This window comes from Notamacropus eugenii, chromosome 1 (assembly GCF_028372415.1).
Source record: "Notamacropus eugenii isolate mMacEug1 chromosome 1, mMacEug1.pri_v2, whole genome shotgun sequence".
Classification (NCBI taxonomy): domain Eukaryota; kingdom Metazoa; phylum Chordata; class Mammalia; order Diprotodontia; family Macropodidae; genus Notamacropus; species Notamacropus eugenii.
The window spans coordinates 184,816,459-184,840,048 of NC_092872.1; the positions used below are offsets into that span (position 1 = coordinate 184,816,459).

The following is a 23,590-nucleotide window of genomic DNA, read 5'->3' on the forward strand; positions in this document are numbered from 1 at the left end:
TATAAATGACACTGAAACTTTAAAATGGGAGCATCAGACCAATTCCAGTAGCCAACTCCCATCATGGTAGTGGTAGCAACATCCTCTCCTAATAACGTGTGTGTTTCAGGCAAGTATCTCAGTCACTACGGAGAACATTAAATAACAATGAATGAGCCTATTTTCTCTTTGTACAAAGAACTCGTCAACACCAGGAATGCCAAGAAGAATACAAATAATAATAATATATAATTGGCATGTTCAAAATACTGGTATACGTTACAATCTCTTCTCTCCAACCTGAAACACACCTTTCATTTGAGTCACATGAATTTTCCAGTTTCAAGCATTGGCATCATAGGGAAGTTATCTTTCCTAAAGTAAAAATTATTTCCTGATATTGAGACTGAGATGAACTGTATTCTGATTTCTCTGAACCTCAGTCTCCCTTAATGTAAAACAGGTTTATTAGAGAAAATAATCTTTATTGTTTCTTTCAGCTCTAACCTCCTACTATTTTAAAGCACAGTTTACTTCTTCCATCCTCTGAATACTGCTATGAAAGTTTTAATAACCTAATTGTATAGTCCTCGCTTCAAACACTGTTCTGAAGTCATAATTGAAAGAAAACAATCTGCTGGACATGGGGGTAAATGCCTTTCATTTCTGACACCAAAACAACTGAGGCAGTGGACTGCTTGAATTCAAAAGTTATGAATTTCATTAGGATTAAAGTTGTTGGATTTTCCAGCCTAAATCTGGAACCAGTAGATTAAATGTCTCAGAGTTGAGGTATCTACCAGGTAGCCTAAAGAGGGGGAATTGGCCCAGGATGGAAATGAAGCAGGTCCAAACTTCTGTGATTCTGTGGTGGGATGGGCTGTTTGAATAATAGTATACTTCCAGCCATGGCAAGGTTGGAAATCTGATCAAGAAAAAAAGAGAGAGAAAGAAAGTACAGAGGAAAAAAGGAAGAAATGAAGGACAAAGGAAAGAAAATGGGAGGGAAAGAGAGAGAGGCAGGGAGAAAGGAAAAGAGAAAGGAAGGAAGGAATCAAAGGAGGAAGGGAGGAAGAAAATGAGGGAGACAGGGAGGGAGGAAAGAAGGAGGAAAAGGAGGAAGAAGGAAGGAGAGAAGGAAGAAAAGAAGCAGAGGGAAATAAGAGAGGAAAAGAAAGAGAGAGAGGAAAGGAAGGGAAGAAGGAAAGGAGGAAGGAAGGAAGGGGAAAAGGAAGGAAGTAGGAAAGGAAGCAAAGAAGGAGGAAGGAAAGAAGAAAAGAAGGGAGAGAGAAAGAGCAGGAAGGAAGGAGGAATGGAAAGAAGGAAAGAGGGAAAGAAGGAGTGAGGGAGAGAGGAAAAGAAAAAGGGAATGAGGGAGGAAGAGAAGAAGGGAGAAAGAAGGAAAGGATAGAAGTGAGGGAGGAGAGATTAGAGATACAAAAAGAAAACCCCTGTCCAAATTTAGACTCATTTATAGAAAACATTAGAGACCAGAGACCCAAAAAGAGAAGACAAAATGGAAATTAGAAGAATATAAGAAGGGGGACTAGAAGTCCAATGACTTCACATCACTACACAATACACAGTGCAGTATTTTAATTTATAAATGTTATATTATTTCAGAGAAAGACTACAGTGTGATTTTACTTTTGGTCCATTGTATTTACCACTAATTAGTAACGTCCCTTTAAGCTCTAAATCCTGTGGTCCTATGTGAAGGTACAGTTTTTGTCATGATAGGTCTGATCATCTTATGAGGGAACAGAGCATGTGTAAGGGGTGTTAGCACAAAATAATACAAAATAAATGTTTTAGGGCTGCTGCTCTCTCCTGATTAACCTCCTGCCCATATGATCATTCCTTCTCCATCTCTTCTATGGGATCATTATCCCTATCATGCCTATTAACTGTGGATTTCCCCCAAGGCCCTCTTCTGGGCCATTCTCTCCTCACTGTATAATTTCACTTGATGATCTCATCACCTCCCATGATTTCATCTTTCATCTCTATGCAAATGGTTTTCAGATTTATTTATGCAGCCATAACCTTTCCCCGACCTCCAGTTTTGCATCTCTAATTGCCTTCTGGACATTTGTCTCACAGATATCATGAACTAGTATCTAAAACTAAGTTTCGTCATCTTTTCCCTCCAAACCCACCTGATTCTGAACTTCCCTGTTACTGGGGAGGGTAAAAAAAATGCTCCCAAGTCCTCAGGCTCACAACCTCGGTGTCATCTTTGACTCCTCACTCTCACCATTTATTGAAATTTTAAACAAGCTCTTGAGAGCAAAGACTGTCTTTACCTTTCTTTGCAAACACTTAGCACAGTGCTTGGCACATAATAGGTGTTTAATAAATATCTGTTGGCTCAATGTCAATGAAGTAGCACAAATGCAGACTTTCAGTACAGATTTTCAAGTATCCTCTGGACTATAGAAAGACTTTATCTTCTACTGTTCCATTGAACTACCTTGTTTTGCTCTCATTGGCCCACAACTCCATGGAGTCTATTCAAATCCATTATATTGCCTTTTAACAATTATAGCTGATCTTATGAGATGATTTCTACTTTTTTTTTGAAAATTAACTTGTTTAAATAGCCCCTCATCACTTTTCATCCTCATTCTGTGATGTAGACCACCTACGGATTTTCAATAATGTGAACCACATTAACTATCCTCAGAGGGAACTATGATAACAGACACCTGATCCATCCATGAAGTACCTGACATTTCTTTTGGCAACACACAAGTAATTTGGGTCAAGTTTATTTTCCTCCAAGATAGAATTAAAATCTCTTCAAACAGCCAATTTTGAAAACAGATCAAGTTTCTTCCTTTGAGATCCCTTTTTCAATGCATGTTTTCACCATTTTCCACATTTAATGGAAAACAAACCCATCAGTCACAAAGTTGCTAGTGACACTGGATCAGGCCCCATATCACCATTTCTCCTTGCATAGACATTAAAGAATCTCCACCTTACTGCTCAAGTCAATAAACATGAAATCTTTTCAACAGGCACAGCCACCATATACAAAGGCAACCACATCAATTTGATTCAAGAGATCTGATGAGTCCAACATGTGGGTGTCAGGAAAAAAGAAATGTCTGTAATCCACCCTACCTTTTCTTCTTTTGAAATGCTTTTAAAAATCAACACTTTCAGACTTGGTGTTAATATTTAAGAACTGCTCAATTCGCAGGTGTCCAATCTGCCATTCAAACAAGTTGGAGACCTAAGAAAGTGCCTTTGATGAGACTCACCACCAGCATCACCACACCCCACCTGGGAGGACTGCATAGGAATGTTTTTTAGCAGGTATTTTTTTTTCCCTTGGAAATAATTTTGCACTTTTCTGTCCCATAGGAACAGAACTGAATTCCTAGGTTAGCTCTCAGCCTGTTGTCGCATAGGTTTTTAAAAACTTAAAGGAAGAGATGGTTAGGGAAACAGTTGGATAATTACAGTGGAAAGCTTCTCTCCTTGTTGTGTTGCCTAATAAAACTTGGAGGACACCCTCCTACTCTCCACCCACCATTATTATAGGCAACCATGAATGAATAATTCCCTTTAAATATTCAATAACTGTATCTCAGCCTAGGAATAAAATGGTACAGAATCACTATCGCACTATTTTAGCTCATTTAAAACCTTCAGTAAGCAAGCATTAACTTGCTGCCTCTTTGGAGGTTCTATGATAGTTTTAGGAAAGTTAGATTCCATGGAGATGACCTCTTCCTCTAGAAAACTCACCAGAAAAGGACCAGGAATCAAGCTGTCTTTTAAGGAAGAGTCTCTTCATTTTGTGATGTAACGTGGGTACTGTATTAGGAACTCTGTTTCTATGACTGTATTTAATGTTTTGACAATAAAGGATTTTATAACATTGAATTCCTACGCTGCTCAACATTCCTAGGCCATGAAGAAACAAGCACCCCTAAAGCCATAGCCCTCAGTTCTACATGGGATATGCCTTGCCCCAGTTTTAACAACAAGGCTTTTGTTATTGTCTGTTGACCCCGCATCTTAACCTAGTCCCTTTATTGTTTTCCATGTGTAAGTTTCTGCCTTGCTTTGCCAGTCTTATGTATCAGTTCCTCTGTGACTAACCTTTGCCTACATTTTCTTCTCCTGTCTGCTGCCATACTTTTCTGACACTTTGCTCAATGCAAATAATAACAGTTGCTCTCATCCTAGAATTCCTTCACACTGTCTTCCCTTCTGCCCCTCACCATTGACCTGGATCTCTATATGTTACTACATTCCTCTGGTGTGCCACTGTCCATCATTTTGTTTTCTGCTGGGATCTTTTTGAACAATCTACCTTATTACTATATGTATCTACCTAGTCTCTTGGTGCTAGCTATAGTTGTCCAAGCTATACCCTAAACATTCCTACTTATACTGAAGTGAGATGGGAGTGGGTGAGATTAGAGGATGCTTTAAGTAGAAAGGAAACATACACAGACATACACAGATACACACAGACACACACATACACACACTTTGCCATCTGCCAGATTTGGGCTAACTTGTAGATAAGTATCTCCATGTCTCCATGTGCAGGTCCTATTGGGATCTAAGGGCAGGGAGAATTAAGGGCCTCAGTCATCATCTTATTACAGGAAAAACAACATATACATATGGAAGTCAAATTCTTATATAAGTCATATGGAAGAAATCCAAACTATCCCCCCTCTAAGCTATTCAAAGGAAGCCACTGAAGGGAAGCTTTTCATTACAAAATCTAAGGAATTTATGCTTTTTTCAAAGTTCCACCAAATCTTAAATTGCTGATGTGAGTTGTCTGCTATCATAGCAATCTCTTCACCCTTCCTTTGTATTTCATTAATTCCCAGTACAGTGAAAACCTGTCTAATAAATTAAAGACACTAATTCTCATAAGATACAACTGTCCAGAAGAGACAGATGTCTAAGTGAAGACACTTTAATATAATGACCCAATCACTGCTCATTTCTTGGTATTTACTGTAATAGCATGAATTCTGATGAATTTTTGGTACTAAATGTGGATGCCACTCTCCACCACTTGTATAGCATTTTGACTTGAATTCAACCATAATTAACCAGGCTCCATTAATTTAAAGTAGAAGTGCACAAGATAATAAAACATTAGCCCATGTATAAAAGACATCTTCATTCCCCACGGAGACAAAAGACCTTTCCATACAATTGCCTCTTAATTTGTCTTAGCCTCAGACTGTGACAGAACCAACACTTAAGGGCTTCAGTGATAACTTTTGTTTGAACTGATTGGTACAGCAATGGTTCTTTCTTTATGAAGTGTTCTCAGATCCCATTAGCTCAGAGTGCTATTTTCTTCATTTTTCCCCATATAGTTCTTTTTTACTTCTCTTATGAACTTATCATATTTGAATTTCTATGCATTTGCATTTATACAAGACTTATTTCTTCCTACTAACACAGTGCCTAGCATAGTGTTTGCTGACTTAACTTGACCTTGGTCAAGGAGAATGGTAAAATTGAGAATCATAAGCTGAGTTAGCACTATAGAAGGAAAGGATAGGCACCAAGATACTGGAAGCTGAAGGGTTGATCCATGAGTATTGGTGCTTAGGGATAGTATAAAATGGAGCATTTAAGGAACAGGAAGAAAGACAGAAGGCTATGTAGGAGTAGACTGAATGGCTGCTGTTAGAGAGTGAGTCAGATCCAGGTGAATATATAGGGTTTGAGAACGGCCTATCAACATTATTGAGCTTTCGAGAAGGCTTCCCTAATGTGGACATTACTTTTTTCCTCTCCTAGAACATTGACTCTACATAAGGACATCAAAGGAGGCATGTGAACTCTATTTTTGCTTACCTTGTGTCTGTATGCTCTGTAATTGTGCTTGATACCTTTCCAAAAATCAGTATTTTGTTATTAGACAACTTTATGAAAATAAGGAATTCTGGAATCAGTATATGGTGCTTCTTTTATAAAGAAGCTCCATGAAACTTTGACCCATCAATTTTAGTCCACATTTGAGATCCCAAAACATAAGATGAATTAATGAATGATTAATAACTTAACATGAATAAGCTATCATTTTCTGCCATATAAATATAAGCTATTATTTTCTAGAGGTCTTTTGAAGTTGTGTGAACTATCCAACTTCACACAGCATATAAGAAATGAAGCCTGAGGAACTGGCATCCTTCTCATTTGACTTTTCAATAAATAACTAAGTTTCCTTTAACTTGATGTATATAGATATATACCTATATATATGATATATATATGCACATATATATATGTATGTGGATTACATTAAATGTAGAGTTCTATGAAAGTACAGTGAGAATAAAGCAGAAGATGGATGACCACATGGTAGTTATGTCGTAATGGAGACTCTTTCATCTTTGCATTGGACTGGATTGATGCTGACATCCTTTTTTACTCTCAAATTCTGTTATTTTCTGTTGCCCAAATATTATCAACAGTGAAATATACACGACAAATTCCAGACACACAAACAATGATACACTATGGACTATAGTATATGGCTATACCTCCTATAATCTAGATCAAATTGGGTTCTAAGTTTTACATCCAAACATTAGAGAAAGCATAGACTCAAAGGAGATTTGGCTATTTATTAAAAGGTCAAATGATAAACGTGCCATTTCCACAGGCTTCATTTTTCACTTGTTATGTGAAGTTGGACAAATCACACAAGTTCAGAGGACCTTCTAGAAACCAATGGCTTATGTTTATAAGATAAAAAATGTGTATACTTACATTGCTCTTAATGTGATTTTTAACTCTCTCTCTAGATTTCATCTAATCTACTTACTTGCCATGGGTTAGACCTTAATGACATTCATGTCTTTTTCATTAAAAAATACCCAAAATGAAATGTGATGATTTATCATTGCTTCCTCCCCATCTCTGACAAGAAATTCTCTTTTGATTAAATATTGGAGTTACTTATGTTTAGTTAGACTGATAGAGATAACTAAACCAGAAAAAGGATATGTGCATACTAAACAAGATTACACCAGCATTTTAGCATCACTTGGGACAAGGTTACACAAACCATCTCAACACAAAGTCTGGAAGGAAATAAATTGTTATATAAATGCTCAACTCTAGCGTGTCGTCTCTTTCATAATTTCATACAGTATCTCTTGATTCTGAATCTCTGCATGACACCTGGTCTCTCACATCTGAAGTCCTTTATTCTTGGCACTCTACAATGTCCCAATAACTATCCTAACTTGCTGTTTTATGCTTCCTCTCATCTGAGTCACAAATTTTACGGCTCCAGAAAACGATATTTCTTTCAACTGCCCAATGGATTTCCTAATTACCATACACGTTCATCTTGACATTATTTGGGACATGACACTATCCACTAAAATTCATACCATTGGTATATTTAACTTGCCCTACTACATACTATAGAATTATGCTACAATAACTCAGTGCACTAAAAATATACTGTTCAATATGAACTATAATTTCCATCAGCTTTTGTCACTAAATTAACCATGAACATGGTAGATTCTTAGTCAAAGGCTACCTGGAAAAGTGATAGACAGCTCCAGTTGACTTGTAATGTACCCTATGAAGAGTCAAGTTGGCAGATAATCTGTAAACTGATAAGCACCACATCCCAGGGGAACCCTGAAGTTCAGGGACTGGCTATCTTCCCATTACATTTACACAACAAAATCTTCATCTTTCTGTAAGCAGAAGAAAACATAACAGACCAGCTTCATTCTGTGGCTTAATTTCAACTAAACTTTTTGAAGATAGCCATCCTTTGATCTTGTGTTTTAGTTGCAAGTCTAGGCCTTTAGATTTCAATATCAATATCCTACTGGTCATTTCTCACTTTAATCTCAAACTATAGCTTTTGAGTCTGTAGCCTTCAATAATGAATCAATACGAAAAAAAAATGTTTTTGAGATGTTCTTGACCAATGGAAACAATGGAACCTCCATGAATACCTCAGGAACTGTCACGGCATAGAACAAAGAGGATATGCATATCATCACAACATGTGCATTTCTAGAAATGGCAGATTTCTACCAACATGGGTCTACCGAGCCATAACCTTGGGGTCCTGGAAGGCATTCTGATGGAAAAGATGGAAGATATGCCCATAGTCTGACAGGGGTGCTAAATGTGAAAGAGGCTTAGTTGTCCCTTAGCATGCGCATGATACCTCAGCAGTGGAGAGTGGGAGAACACAAGCAACAATAAAAAATAGTAACAACGAGGAACTAGGTTTAGTCATACAAGTAGTCAGCTCCTCAGCGTTCTTTGATCCCTAATCTCATATGCACTATTTTCTTTCCGACTATTCACACTTCAGAAAGTTTTCCCCTTTTTTTGGGTCTCTGTGTTCCAAAGACAATATTGATACAAATTCAATTTGATTATGGTGGGTGGGGGGGAGGAAGTAACACTTGTTCTACTTGCAGTATACATGTTATTTCCCCATACCAGAATATCACCCACACCCCAACCCAGGGGGAGAAATCTAATCATCTGCTTGTTTTCAATCTGTCCTGACTGAGGCAGCCTCATGAAGAACCATGATTATCCTCTTTTCTACATAAGGTCATATATACTACAAAGACATTGTTAGGCTAATTATGGGACTTCTCTTCTATTTCTTTCAACGGACTCCATTTAATTCCTATAGCAAGGAATTAACACTGTCCAGATCAATAAAATTTTGAAATCCGACAAAACCTCATCAAACAGAGTACATATTTGTTTTAAATGCTGCTATTATGTTTTTGAAAAAAAAAAAGTGATTTTCTTTGGTTATCTACAAAGACTTTGTCTATATATTTTAAAATATATAGATATATATGTCAATATATTTTAAAATAAATGGGCCATGCTATGAGTAAGCCAACCAAGTCATGAGCCTTCAGATATACAAATACTCTTAACTCCATTAATTCCTTAATATATGAAACTCCCAGTGTCTGAAAACCTTCTGGAACTCAGACAACAACCTGCCCATTACCTAGTATTTAAGTCCTGGGAAACTGCTTGAGTTATATAGAGGCATATCTATCTTGTCTTGTTCAGGATCATACAGTTCATATGTGTTCCAGTTAAGATTTTAACATGAGTTAAAGATAATTCCTGTACTCTACTCACTACAACATGCTCTCTCTTGATATTTCAGGTATGGGGATGCAGGGAGAAATACAAATTCATAAACACTGAGACAGTGGAAGGAAGACAGCTAGAATAAGGGACCATGTAGGGGCCTAACTAGCCAGAAGAAGAAAATTTGCAATGATAACAATGAGAGATTAGTATTCAGGAGTGGAAGAAACATAGGACACCTTTAATGGGATAGGCAGAGCATACCAAGAACATGGAGAAGACAAGACTTAGATGAAATAATGTCAATTCATCACCCAGGAAAAAAATATTCCAAGGACTTTCTTTTAAGGACTTTCTTCTACCCATGGTGACTTGTTAAATAATCTAAGACTAGGCAATGAGTTAAATATGTCTTTCATCTTACTGAGGGGACATCTAGGAGTTTATATACAGTGCCAGAAGCATGAGTACTTAATGAATATTATTTGATAATAATATCTATAGAGTAGAGAATGAGTATGTTTCTCCTCTTTCTAAATGCTGATGAGTATGATTTTAAGCAGCCTTTAAAAATAATGGAATATCTATATCTCTATATGTATATATCTCTATCTCTCTATCTATCATCTATCTATCTATCTATCTATCTATCTATCTATCTATCTATCTATCTATCTGTCTGTCTGTCTATCGTTGTTTTTAATGATGTTAAAATCCATAGTAATTAAAATATTGATCTGCTTAATCCATGGCAATGAAAAATGACTGTTTCAACACAACAAGTAATGCAAAACATCTGGGCTTTGACAGAGCAGGAGGAGATTAAAAATGGGCTATTAGAAGTATCTCTAAGGAGAACACTAACCTCTTCCACACACTTGACCTGTGCTGCCAACACATAAAAGCCAAGAGGATTCAATGTTCTCTGGTGGCAATTATTCTGCATCTTCATAAAATAAAAAATGATGATAATTATAATAATAACAAGTAGCATTAATATAGCACTTTAAGATTTCCCAAGTTACAAGTATTATCTCATTTGATTTGCATAAAACTCTGAGAGGTAGATGCTATTGCTATCCTCTTTTTACAGATGAGGAAACTGAGTCAGTTAGAGATTAAGAACTTTCTCTTGGCCATATATAGGAAGTATCTGAGGCAGGATTCAGAGTCAGGTCTTGTTGATTTCTGGGTCCAATGCCCTAACTAGCTCACCACCTAGAGCAAGAAAATGATAATTGGGAACATACTGCACAGAAGAGCCCTGGGACAAACACTAACTGCTCATCTTTACATAAAAGTTTTAGAGTTGTAAAATGTTTTTCCCCATATTAACTCTATAAGGTAAAAATGTAAATATTCATAGCCTCATTTTACTTGCCTATGGTCATAGAACTTATTTAGAATTAGCTTTAGTATTTTCCTAATCCACCACTTGGAGAAGCCACAGTGAAAGTAACTAAAGTTAATTTACCTCTAAATGGATCCAAAAGCAGTCAGGATGCAAGGGATGAGTCTAAGGGCCCTCGAAAGATGCTGCCCACATTATCTCAACCAAAACTATATTAACAGAAAACATAGAATGTCTATACCTGTTTATAGAAATAGAGGAGTTTATGATAGCAGACAAGACCAAATAATAGCCACCAGGTATTAGAAAAAGTTCATATTTAAGTATCCTAGGTTTATTAATTCCAGGTTTAAAAAAGTAGCACTTCCCATATACCTAGAAAGACATGATCCAAACACTGGAATTACGTATTAGAAGTCTATCCTGCATAAACTAATGAAGAATTATCTTTTCTACAATAAAATCCTTACATATTCATAAGGATTTCATAAAGTTCACATCTGTAACTGGAGCTTCAACTCATAATGACCTGAACATGACACTATACAAAAATTAAGGAAAAATTACGGTAATAGATTTTGACATACTGAATACCCTTAGCTTCCAAAATACATAGAATGAGATGTTCTCAAAATATACTGATATAGCAGACAAAACTCAAACCTCTGTGGGAGCATGATGTAGGACATCATGCATGTTGTCTTGTCTCCTCCCAGAACTGTCCCAAAGGTACTTTCAGTGAGCCTACAAAATGTGAGCTTACATTCCTCAAATTTTTTTCAGTTACTAAAGATTCATTAATTTCATCTGTCTGCACAAGAGTCTGCTGAACATTAAACATAAAGGATAATAGTTGGAGAGTTTTGTGTCCCAGGGCTAATTTTATCTGGTCTCTATTGAAAATAAGATGACAAAAATGAGAATAATAAGCATTGTTGACATTCATATAATACTTTGAGGTTTGCAAAGCACTTTTCACACATTATCATATCTTTGTCTCACAATAACCTTATGGTTTAGGTAGCATAGGAATTATCATTCCCATTTTGAAGATGACTTGAGAATCAATGAGCCTAACTGAATTGTCTATGATCACCTAAGCAGTAAATGTCAGAGGTGGAGAAGAAAGGAAGGAAGGAAAGAAGGAAGGAAGGAAGGAAGGAAGGAAGGAAGGAAGGAAGGAAGGAAGGAAGGAAGGAAGGAAGGAAGGAAGGAAGGAAAGAAGGAAGGAAAGAAGGAAGAGAGGAAGGAAAGAAGGAAGAGAGGGAGGGAGAGAGGGAGGGAGGAAGTAAGGAAGGGAGGGAGGAAGGGAGGGAGGAAGGGAGGGAAGGAAGAGAGGAAGGAAGGAAGAGAGGGAGGGAGAGAGGAAGGGAGGGAAGGAAGGGAGGGAGGAAGGGAGGGAAGGAAGGGAGGGAGGAAGGGAGGGAAGGAAGAGAGGAAGGAAGGAAGAGAGGGAGGGAGGAAGGAAGGGAGGGAGGAAGGGAGGGAAGGAAGGGAGGAAAGGAAGGAAGGAAGGAAGGAAGGAAGGAAGGAAGGAAGGAAGGAAGGAAGGAAGGAAGGAAGGAAGAGAGGGAGGAGGAAGGGAGGGAGGGAGGAAGGAAAGGAAGGAAGGAAGGAAGAAAGGAAGGAAGGAAAGAATGAAGGAAGGAAGGAAGGAAGGAAGGAAGGAAGGAAGGAAGGAAGGAAGGAAGGAAGGAAATTGTGAACTAAGCTCCATAGAGTCAGTACTACAGGCTAACTTTCCTCAAATGTTATCAAGCATTTTCTGTAAAGACAGAATTACAAAGAATGCTTATCTTTAATACCAATAAGAGTAGGAACTTGCGGGAAAGTGTGGGTTCTGGTGGTGACAAATAAGAGACCCAAAACCAATCAAATATTTTCCAAACACTTATTAAGTGCTATTATGAACCAAGAATTGTGCTAGGTGGTAGGGATACCAACAGAAAAAAAAAATACTTCCTGTTATCAAGATATACGTATATCAAGATATATATGCACATATGCACATACAAAGGTTTCTAGGTGTATCAGTGAATAAAGAGCTGATCCTGGAATCAGGAAGACTTGAATTCAAATAAGGTCTCATATAGTTACGAGCTGGGTGACTCTGGGCAAGTTACCTAATGCTGTTTGTGTCAGTTTCCTCTTCTGTTAAATGAGCTGGAGAAGGAAAGGGCAAACCACTCCAGTATCATAACCCTAAATGAGTTCACTAAGAGTCAGGTATGACTGAAAGGACTGAACAATAACAAATACATGTACAGATGGATTATACATATATGTCATTCATAAATCAGGTGCTTGAAAGCTGAGGACTCATCATAATTACAAACATAAGAGATTTCTGAGAGGAATGAATGTCTAAGACCTTGAAGTCCTACCACCTGGCATCATACAAACCTATGCCTAACAGATATGACAAGGCCTCTTACAATAAGTTAATTCCATCTTATCATAGGACCTCACCTATGGGCCTGGTCACTTTCCTGAGCGACTCAAAAGATTCTCTAATGCCTTAGAAATGACCATTCTTACTTACTATGTTACTGAAAAGAATGTTGTATCTTCAAATAATCCTTTTGACTTTTCAGCTTCTTCCATCAATAACAATAAACCAGCTAGGCCCTCTGAGTCCTCCCAAGATAATTACTCTGGAGGGTTCTTAGAGCCTGGAGTCTGTGTTAAGCTCTAAGTGAGTATCCAACTGAGTCAGTTATGCATCTCTTAACAGTATCCTCTTCTCAGGATGTTATTGCTTTCATTTGTGTTTATTTCAAAGGGGGGAAATGAAATAAAAGATTGACAAGAGCACTGTAGTGTGAAAGATAGAAATCCAGAAAGTTGTAGCCAGGAGTCTTAGCAGATCATATTCGATTAATTTCAAAATACATTTATTAAGCCCGTGTTATACGCAAAGCAAAAGACAGCACAAGCACAGTGGATACAGAAATAAGCCTTAAAGGCAGGAAGACTGGAGTTCCTGCGCAGTCTCTAACATGTACTAACTCTGTGGCCCTGGGCAGCTATTTAAAATGAGAAGTTCTATAGCAGGTGCTGATCTGCAGGGGTAGAGAGATTGTTGTCATCAGTAATTCCCCATGCCAACCAAATGTTGGATCTACTGCAAATCCAAATATGCAAAATACCATACAAGGCATTATTCTGTTCTTTATGGCTTATCAAACCCAAAGCTTGGTCAATATGAAGCATTTGCATCCTATCTAAAATCCCAGCAGGAGAGGGGGTAATGGTGCTAAGAAAGAGAGAGGCTCCAGAGAGAAGCTCTAGGTGTTGACAACTTTGAGAGAAAGGGAAAATACCACCATTTATTTTCCCTCAAAATTTCCTTGTTCCAGCTCACAGAATTCCTGCCAAAGGGCTCTGGTTTCACTTTCACAGTCATTTGCCTTTTCTCATAAATATTAGAGAAAATGTTAAATTCCTGCCATTTTGCTACAAAGCCAAGAAAAATGGATGTCAAAAAAAGAAGGTGATGATAGAAAATGAGAAAGGACTTGGTTGAAACTTTCACAAAGCTGTCTGTCAAAACCAGCGTGTATCAATTTTGGGCAGGACCTATCAGCATACCAAAGGTATAATCTTTGGTCATATATAACTATAAGTAGACATTAAGGAGCAGAGACACGGGGCACAGGTGTGGCCCAAGAACTTAACACTTCTATTGGAACAGCAAAACTCAAGATTGGGAAAAGGGGTCAAGTAAAATAACAGTTTATTGAAGCCAGAGGGTAATATGGAAACAAATTCTACCAAAAAGATCCACAATGTTTGGAGAGAGAACATAGGAAATGAGGAAGAAAAAGGCTTTGTTCTCTAAGATCATTCTCAAATATCAATCTGGAACCAACAGAGTTCCAGGGATTTGATTGTAAAATCAAGAAGAGAAAGCAGAGAGAATCTTACATTTTGAAGAGTATAGCTGAGGCAGGAGTGGATGAAGAGGTATGTCCCATTGTCCTTTGAGTGTAGGGGCAAAGTAGATATTAAGGTTTCTTTAAGATTTAGTTTCACTATTAAAATTTTATCCATTAAAAATAATTGAACCATTTGGGAGTACAAGACTTTAGTGTCAGTAGCTTTCTTGTCTGGGTCTCCAGTAGTGGTGTTTGGTTATGAAGGGAAAGCTTCAGATTTAGCAAAAATAGTTTCCAGGTCACCTTTCCATATGAGTTGCTTCCCAGGATGATGACTGTGGAGGCTGGGCTAGAAGTAGAATTGGTGGGAGATAGGGGAAGGGGCATTGCCTTTCCCGGAATTCTTGGCTTTACCTGTATATCTGTAGGAGTTTCTAGTTGTCAGTTTTACTGTTAGTGATGACAAGGAAATGGTCTCCTTCACAGGGATTATTTCCCTTAATAATGGCTATGGCACCCAGGTCTAAAGCAAGACTGGTTGTCTGAGTATCACTGCTATTCTCATCCTTCTTGAATTCAGGGTCCTGGGATGTCTCTGTTGTATTCTGAGAGGAGGTGCAGTTTGACTTTCCCAGCAATGGAACCCGTTATCATGCCCTCAGGATTTCTTGCTGCTTTTTGCTAGACTGAACTGTGGTAGTGAGGGATGTCACTAGCAGCCACCACAAAAGCAAGCAAAACCCCCACAAAACCCCTACTTCACTATGAAAGGTGGAGACAGTTATGTTTAGCTCCTCAGCTGACCTATAGTCTGTAGCACAAAAGGTGATAAAGGCATCAAGAAAGTGTGTTTGGATTCTTGAATAGACAACTGTTTCAACAATGAGCTAGTCAATTCATTTGAGTCTTAGTTGCGTTGGCTTTGAAATAAGAATAATATTTTTTTAAAAAACTGTATAACAGGGTTGCATGAGAAAAATTATTTGTAAACCCTAAAGATAGTATGATACGGTGGACATAATTTGGAGTAAAAGATAGGTTTACAATATCACAGAGTCTGAGCGTTTGAGAGTTTAAAAGAATTTTATCAGTTTTCTAATGCAAACCATATTCAAAAAGAAATTCTACGAGAATGTGCTTAACATGCAAGCATGCTTGAGATTCCAAGGTGATGGTACCCATCACCTCTTGAGAAGATCTACTCCATTTTTGGACAGATCCATTTTGTTCAAAGTTTTTAATGACATTAAGCTTAATTTTGATTCTTTTGGTCTTATAGAAATATTTGATAATTGGAAGAAACTGCAGCAGTCATCTAGTCCATATCATACACAAAAAGAAGCCATATCATAACATACCCAACAAGCAGTATGTCATAGTTATACTTTCCACCTATTGCTTATGGTTCTGTTCTCTAGTTACAAAAAGAACAAGTCTAATTCAGCCTCCATGGTCATTCACATAGAACTGTGGCCTGAAGAAAAGCTGAAGTCTGAACACTTGTGTGTTAGTCATATCAGAAGGGCCGACTGAAAAGTAGGGTGGCGTGATAAGGAGCAAAAGCAAAACTGACTCTTCCACATTTTGCTGTGGTCATGGGAGCTGGTTTGTTGAGCATCGTTAGCCAGAATACTTCACAAAGTGAAGCTTATGAGATCTAGGAGAATACATATAGGAAGATGATTCTCATTCTCTCAGTCTCTCTCTCTCTCTCTCTCTCTCTCTCTCTCTCTCTCTCTCTCTCTCTCTCTCTCTCTCTCTCTCTCTTCCTCTCTCTCTCTCTTCCTCTCTCTCTCTCTCTGTCTCTCTCTCTCATACACACACATATTATATACATCAGAATATGATCTGAAAAAATAAAACACTAGAATTTGGAGTGAGAAGAGCTAGATTTGAATTATAACTACTTACTACCTGATAGATAGATGCTCCAATCCTCAGCAGTCCTTTTAGTTTACATTTTGAAAGGTGGTTAACAGAGCGCTAAGTGTGAATCCTGGGACAGACATATCTTTGTATAACAATAAGCAAGTCATTTAAACTTTCTATATCTCAGTTTCCTCACTTGACAATGATGTCTAAAGTTTCTTCTAGCCCCAATCTATTAAATTACGAGTATTTATTAAGCACCAACTCTGTGCAAACACCTATGCTAGCACATGAAAAAGGTGATATTTTTTTTTCCCTCAATGCAGTCTCTGCTCTTACAGATCTTTTGATTCTTTGTGTAATGCTAAATCAGACAAGTAATGATTTGATTCTGGGCTTAAATTTTATATCAGAGATAGTGAGCCTGGTACCAAGATTTCAAAATCAAGAGTTAATCCAACTGAGGCCATATGTTCCATCTTCTCTCTGTATAACAGAAGATGTCTTTATATTTCTCATCTCTCAGAGATTTCATTTATTTTAACTAAATACTTTATGCATAACTCCTTGGAGAGTCTAGGATTAAAAACACAAGAGAAAGATGACATGAATTCAAAGTTATTTTGCCTCACTTCTGCATGTGAAGAATGTATTAAAGATTGACATGATGAGGGTCCCAAATACTTGGCTCTAAGAGCACCATAGGACTAACAAGTAGATCCCATTCAAAAGTGATTATTTCCTCCTTCACTCTCTCCATTTTGGAAAAAAGGATACCTGATCATAAGCAGACTGTAATTTATGGAAATTATGGGTTGGGTTCATGTAGCCAAATTCCATCCATCACAAATATAATCTACTTCTCTGAAGCCCTTTCTTTACTAGTAACAAAGTTTCTCTTCTGAGTTCTTGTTCTGAATATTTTTATAAAAAGGCATTCCAGTTGTGAAGCCAGAAAGGAAAGGAAAAAAAAAATCCCCATTTAAAGGAAGGTGCTAAAAGCATATTGCTACTTACTGAAATGTGAAGTTAATGGAAAGAAAGTTTTGTGCTTCACAGAAGATGATCTTTTTTCTTACAAAGGAAGTCAGTTTAAGATAAATAATCACTTAATTAGAGTGTTTGCCACATTTGTAGCAGACATGTCTTTGTGCTTTAGTAGTGATGGGAAAATCCTCATTTGGCTCAGGGAGGGCTGCTATGCAGACATCATCCAACAGCAGTTTGAACATTTAAGTCTTGTTTTCTATTTCTGGGGTTTTCTGTCTCTCCATCAGACACATTGGGGAAGTAACATACTTTAGAGTCCTGAATGGTTTGGGTCTCATTCTCTGGCAGCCAAACCCTATGTTTGAGAGAGGAACGGCTGAGCCAAGTCTGGTTCTGGGCACCCATTTCCAGAAGCAGTTAGGGATAATAAAGCTTTTTGTTAGATGACTATGTAAGTTTGTTTGTTTCATAAAAAAAAAAAATAGCTGAGAAGACCAATAACTGGTTTTTTTTCTCCATTGATGATTCATGTAGAAGAAACTAGGAGATGTCAAAAGTCCTAGTTCTCTTAATCAACTCAATGTGACAAATATTTTTAAGCACCTTGTGTGAGTCAGACTTTGCAACAGTTTTTTTTCCCTCTGATTCATAGTACAATAGAGAAAATCACAGTTTCTATCCATCTCTTCCTGAGAAGTACTGTGGTACAGTGGATAGAGAACTGACCCTGGATCCAGGGAAACAAGTTCAAGTTTTGTTTCTAACACATATTAGCTCTGTGACCCTGGAAAAGTCACCTAACCAATCAGGGCCCTAGTAAATTTCTAAGATAATATGCTACTCCCCTGCTTCTACTGATCTAAATTGATAGATGTGTCCTCATCTAGGAGTTCCCTACCCCATTGAAATGACAGGATCAATCTCTAGAACTTGTGCTTCAAGATTGCCACCTGCAGAATGATTTGGAATCATAATAAATATCTTTGCTAAAGGTCATGACAATTACTAGGCAATAATGATCACCTTTTTCAACTTATTGGAAGGAAAGAACTCTGAATTGATCAATTTCTGTTTGTACTTCTCAGGTTTTGTGATTTAATACAGAATGAGGGTTTCTAATTATTCTGTGAAGCATAAACTCTGAGAAACAGTCCTTCAGATTTTCCTCAAACTTCCCCTTTTGATAGTATCTTTTATTTTTTAATGAATGTACTTATCTTTGACTATGAAGTGTGATAATGCACTTATTTCATTTTCTTTTGAAATTAAAAAGAATTTAAAGACAGTTGTTGAGAGCTCATTGCTGAAAAATGGGGTACTGATATGAGGGGGAACTTCATCAAATCATAATTGTTCATGTTAGTGTATGTACATCTTAGAAATGTTCTGGAGAAAATGTTATAAAGATATTCCCAGTTTTAAACAAGTTCTAAGGAATAATTTAAAAAAGAATTATTCTAATGAAAGATACATTTCACTTTCCATTTTTACCTAAAACCATTATAGTTTTTGCCTAAACCCCAAAGTGAGAAAATCCTTGCTTTGATTATGAATGGAGAGGATTCTATATTGTCATGGGCCATAGTTAGATCTCCAAACCACATGCCTAAAAATATTTCATAGGATTACAAGGGTGTTATTTGGTAGAACTATCAAGTAAGTGAGCATTCTCTTCCTTTTCCTATCAATTGGCATCTATGTCATATAACTACAGGTAAAAGAAAAAGTCTTTACCCTTAAGAAAACTGAACTTGCCCGGTAATTGACTGCTCATTCTCTGTTTCATTTGCTGGATCTTTACTTACAAAGCGTAGCAGTCCCCAAAGTCTCTGTGTCTATTCTGAAACCTGTTCTCTTCTTCCTCCAAATTATTTTATTTGATGATCCCATCAGCTCCCCTGATTTTAACTCTCATCTCTGCTGATGATTCTCAGAATCATTTTTAGCATTATCTTTCTTCTCATACTTTCTCTTCTTCTTAGTAATCTTGTTACTCGGAACGGTACCACCATTTTCCAATTCACTCAAACTTACAACCTAGCTGTCGTCCTCAACTCATTACTCTCTTTTACATTCCATATCAAATGAGCTGGCTAGTCCTACTGTTGCTACATTTGTAATATCTCTCATATGGACACCGCCTCCTCTCCTCTGACACTCCCACTGCCCTGCTGAAGGTCCTCATTATCTCACAACTAGGCTACTGCAAAAGTCTTGTGGGTTTTTTCCCTCCTTCAAATCTCTCTCACCACTTTACTCCATCACACCATCTAAAACTCAACTGTGAAATTGATCTTCCTAAAGCACAGATTTGACCATATCTCACACACACACACACACACACACACACACACACACACACACACACACACACACACACACCATTGACTAAACTTCAATGGCTCCCTAATAAACACAAGGACAAATATAACATCTTCAGTTTGACTTTTTATAGTATTTCATAACCTAGACCCTACCTCTCCAACCTTCTTACACACTACCTTTCTATGTTGCCTCTGCCCTCCAGTGACACTTGTCTCCTTGTTATTCCTAACACAAGGCAGTATATTTTCCAGCTCTGAGACCTTTTACTGGTTGGTTGTCTCTTGTGCCTAGAATAACCTTCCTCCTCATTTCTGCCTCCTTGGATCCCTTCAAATATCAGTAAAAAAAATCCCACCTTCTGAAAGAATCCTTTCTCAGTCCTTAATTTTAGAGCCTTCCTTCTGAGATAAGCCTCAGTTTATCCTATAGATGTCTTGTTTGTATATAGCTGTTAACATATGTAATGTTAATTATATTAATGAGAGTCCAGTCCTTGCTGTAACTTTTATGGCATAGTCTGCAGTATCTGCTAACTAAAAAGAGAGTATGGGGGGTGGAATAATTGTTCATTGTTTGGCAGTTGTGGTGGTATGGCTCTGTGGAGCCCCAGGACCATGCTGGCATCGCATTGTGTGCAGAGCCCAGGCAGGAGTTGTGAGAGCTTAGAGTGGAGACCTGAAGCAAGAGTGAAAAACTGCCAGTGTGCAGACCTTGGGGAGGTGAGCTGTGGATGGGACCTGAGAGCTGCCTGTGCACAGATCCAATGGGAACTGGGAACAACTGGCTCCTGCTAGGGTAGGAGGAACCCAGGAGCTTAGCGTTCAGACCTGGGGCAAGATGGGTACTATGCAGCAAGGCACTGAGTATGCTTTTTTATAGCATTGTACTGGGACAGTTTGGGACCCAGGGTTGAAGTTGCCTATCCTAGGTGGGGGAAAGTGCCATGTACCTCCAAGGACCCCACCCTGATGGCTTTGTTGCCGAACCACCCCTCAGAACTTCAAATTGGGGGCTGAAGCTTTGTTGATACTGGGACTAGGCTTATTAGAGTCTACACCCGGGAAGAACTGCAAGGGCAGATCCCTGAAAGGACTTTATTTGGACCTTTTATTTTGGATTGAGGAAGGAGAAGCTGGTTGCTCGCTCCTCAAAGACTGACCCCCAAAGAATGATGTTATGTTATGTAGTCTGCAAATGTAGAGTTCATGGTGTGGAAATTACGTTGTATTTACTTAAGAAACGTTAATACCTATTCAGATATTAGTTGACCACAGTGAAAGATCTTGGGGCCCAATGTGATGTTAATCATGTTAATGAGAGTTAAAGATCTTCTCTATCCATTAATGAGCCTGTCCATTAAGGGAACCTTGATTAAGGGAGATTTGATTAGGGGAGATTAGGAAGGCCCATACCTTTTGTTAATTTCTAATGAAGCACTGGTTCTCAAGGGTTGTGATGCCCTCTGATTCTGAAAAGTACACATATATACTCTGAGGTGAGGATTTGTTTTTTGGCTTACTCATTGGAAGTGTTTGTTTGGCCAGATTAGACTCTGGGCAGCCACTAAGGAGCCCCTCAGGTTTGAAAACCCAGATATTGGTGCTTCTCTCTCTAGTGAGTATGTATGTCTGCAATAGTCAGATAGTTGAATCTGTCTGTTAATCTGTGATTATGTGTATATGTATATATATATATATATATATATATATATATATATATATATATATATGTGTGTGTGTGTGTTTGTATGTGTATGTGTGTGTGTATGTGTATGTGAGTGTGTATATGTGTGTGTATATGTATGTGTGTGTATGTGTATGTGTGTGTGTATATATATACACACACACATACACATACACACACATATTGCTTATGGTCAGACAGTTGAAAGCCCCATTTGTTGGTCTTTATTTCTCTGTTTGTATTTTCTCTGAAGTTCAGGGTGCTGACATTTTCCCCCAAACTAAGTGAGTGATGTATGTACTTGATTAAAGTAGGTTGTTGACCCTCAAAAGTTCCTTTCCTTTTAGAAAAGCAGATCTAAAAACCTGTATAGCAGGCCCTCCTGTGTATGTTGGGGTCCTTGCAATTTGAGCATGTTTTCTCCATTAGTATGAGAGCTCCCTGAGTGCAGGGGCTGTTTTCTTTTTTTCCCTTGCTTTGCATCCCCAGTCCTTAGCAGGGTGACTGATACATAGCAAGCCTTAATACATCCTAATTGACTGACAGACTCAAGGAGGTTAAATTATAATGAGGGAAGACAGCATCTAAAAAGAGACAGGGAGGTAGGGTACCTGAGTGGGGGGATTAGTAAACAATTTAGAAAGTCAAGAGCATGACTGAGAGGGGAATAAAATAAGGCTGGTCTGCACCTGTCCCCCAAATAATGACCCCAGAAGGAACTCATCAATGGGAGGAGTCAAGTATGGTGAAGGAGCAAAAAGACCCATGAGTGTTGAGGGATGTTCCAGGAGGAGAAAGCAGTGGAGTCCAACTTTTTATGTCTAACAGTATTTTGCCATTTCCCAGAATTGATTTGAGTGAATGTTTATTTTTCCTCAGTGAGCCTATGTGAAATAGGTCCAAATTAAAAAAAAAAAGATTTAAGGAGACTAAGGAAGCTCCTTTTTCACAGAGATACTCTGCCTGGTTCATAGAACATAAGCTATCTTGGGTTTCAGGAAAGAAGAGATAATAAAGGACCTGCACTGAAGAGGACTCACATTCATCAAAGATGTCAAACATCATGGAACCAGAGACAGTGGAGAGTTTGCATCAAAGTCTAACTGTGCCAAGCTAAGCTCCTGAGCATATTCATCAGAGATCCCCAGTGTAAGGATCTCAAATAACTCATGGGTCTCATGGTTCTGGGACTCAGAACCTGGGAACCTACAGCTTGCTCCACAAGTAGAGTGTCTTCAGATGTACCTCATCCCCAAGCATTGTGGAATGTGTCTATTGGACATGAGCTGAGTGTGAGTTCATGTCTGAGAGATACGAACAGTCATTTAGTGACATAAATTCTCAAGCTGATAACGTTTTCATTCCCATTTGCCTTATATGTCCTCTTAGCCCCTAATATTGATGCTGCATCCTTGAATTGACATCATCTTTAGTCATCACGGGACCCTGGAGGACCAAGTCTCTAATCAATTGGGTCATCCCCTATCTTACGGCCAGTAAATCCTACCTTCAGATGCCCTTATCCATGAGATTCAGATTTTCTATCTGCTGAGGGAAAAATCATTTTTGTTATATCTTGCTTAACTTTCATTCTATCCCTGCCCAAATCCCATGTTTTACTTTGTCTCTCTTCCATCATGTCCCACAGAGCCTCCACTTTCCTGGTGACCAAGTCTATCTCATTTTACCCATTTTCTCCTCTTTTTTTCTTCTTGTTCTAACAGAAATCTGGCTCTTTCTGGAAGACAGTGAATTTATGTATACTTTCTTTAGCACTAAAGGCTCTTTCTGTTATGCTGTCTGTACACTGGACTAGAAGGAGTATACATACTCCATACTCCTCATTGCCACTTCCCAGCCATTCTTTTGGTACCATCACTCAGTATCTTCTCCATGAGAATTCACTTTATTCATCTTTCTAACAATTCAGATCCAATCAGTTATTGGCTTCCAAGTTATTTTCTTTCTTAAAGAGTTTATTACCTGGTTCATAGTTGTCTTCTCAGTTCTAATCCATGCCCTTATACTTAGAGGTATCTATATTTATATCTGTATCCATGGTGGAGGTTGAAATATTCTGTACTGAATGGCTTGTTTTTTTTTTCTATCAAAGCTACTGTCCTAGAGATGGTCATTTGCTTATAAAATGATCTGTATACGCTCAGAAGTAAAATAATCTTTAAAATGTGACAAGATCCCTCTGTATTGTCTTACTTAAGTCTTTTCTAATAACTTTCCTCCTTCAAAAGATATCCAAAGTACAATATTTTTATCTAGTCAAAAAGTAAATTTACCTTTATATGCTAATAGGTCTTGTTTCATGTATTTTTCAAGGATATCTCCGTGGCAGGATGTTGGTATATCTCCTAAGTAACAAATGAATTATCATAAATTATCATAAAGAATT

The 23,590-nt window shown here is 37.9% G+C and overlaps 1 long non-coding RNA gene across 1 annotated transcript in view; it reads left to right on the plus strand.

Moving 5' to 3' along the window:
• LOC140524425 (uncharacterized) overlaps nucleotides 1-22,538 on the plus strand; it is a 73,699-nt gene extending 51,161 nt beyond the window's left edge. Inside the window, exons 2-3 of the long non-coding RNA XR_011973717.1 lie at nucleotides 3,188-3,303; nucleotides 22,182-22,538. This is a non-coding gene — a long non-coding RNA (uncharacterized lncRNA). The remainder of the gene's footprint in view (nucleotides 1-3,187; nucleotides 3,304-22,181) is intronic.
• Nucleotides 22,539-23,590: the final 1,052 nt, after the last annotated feature.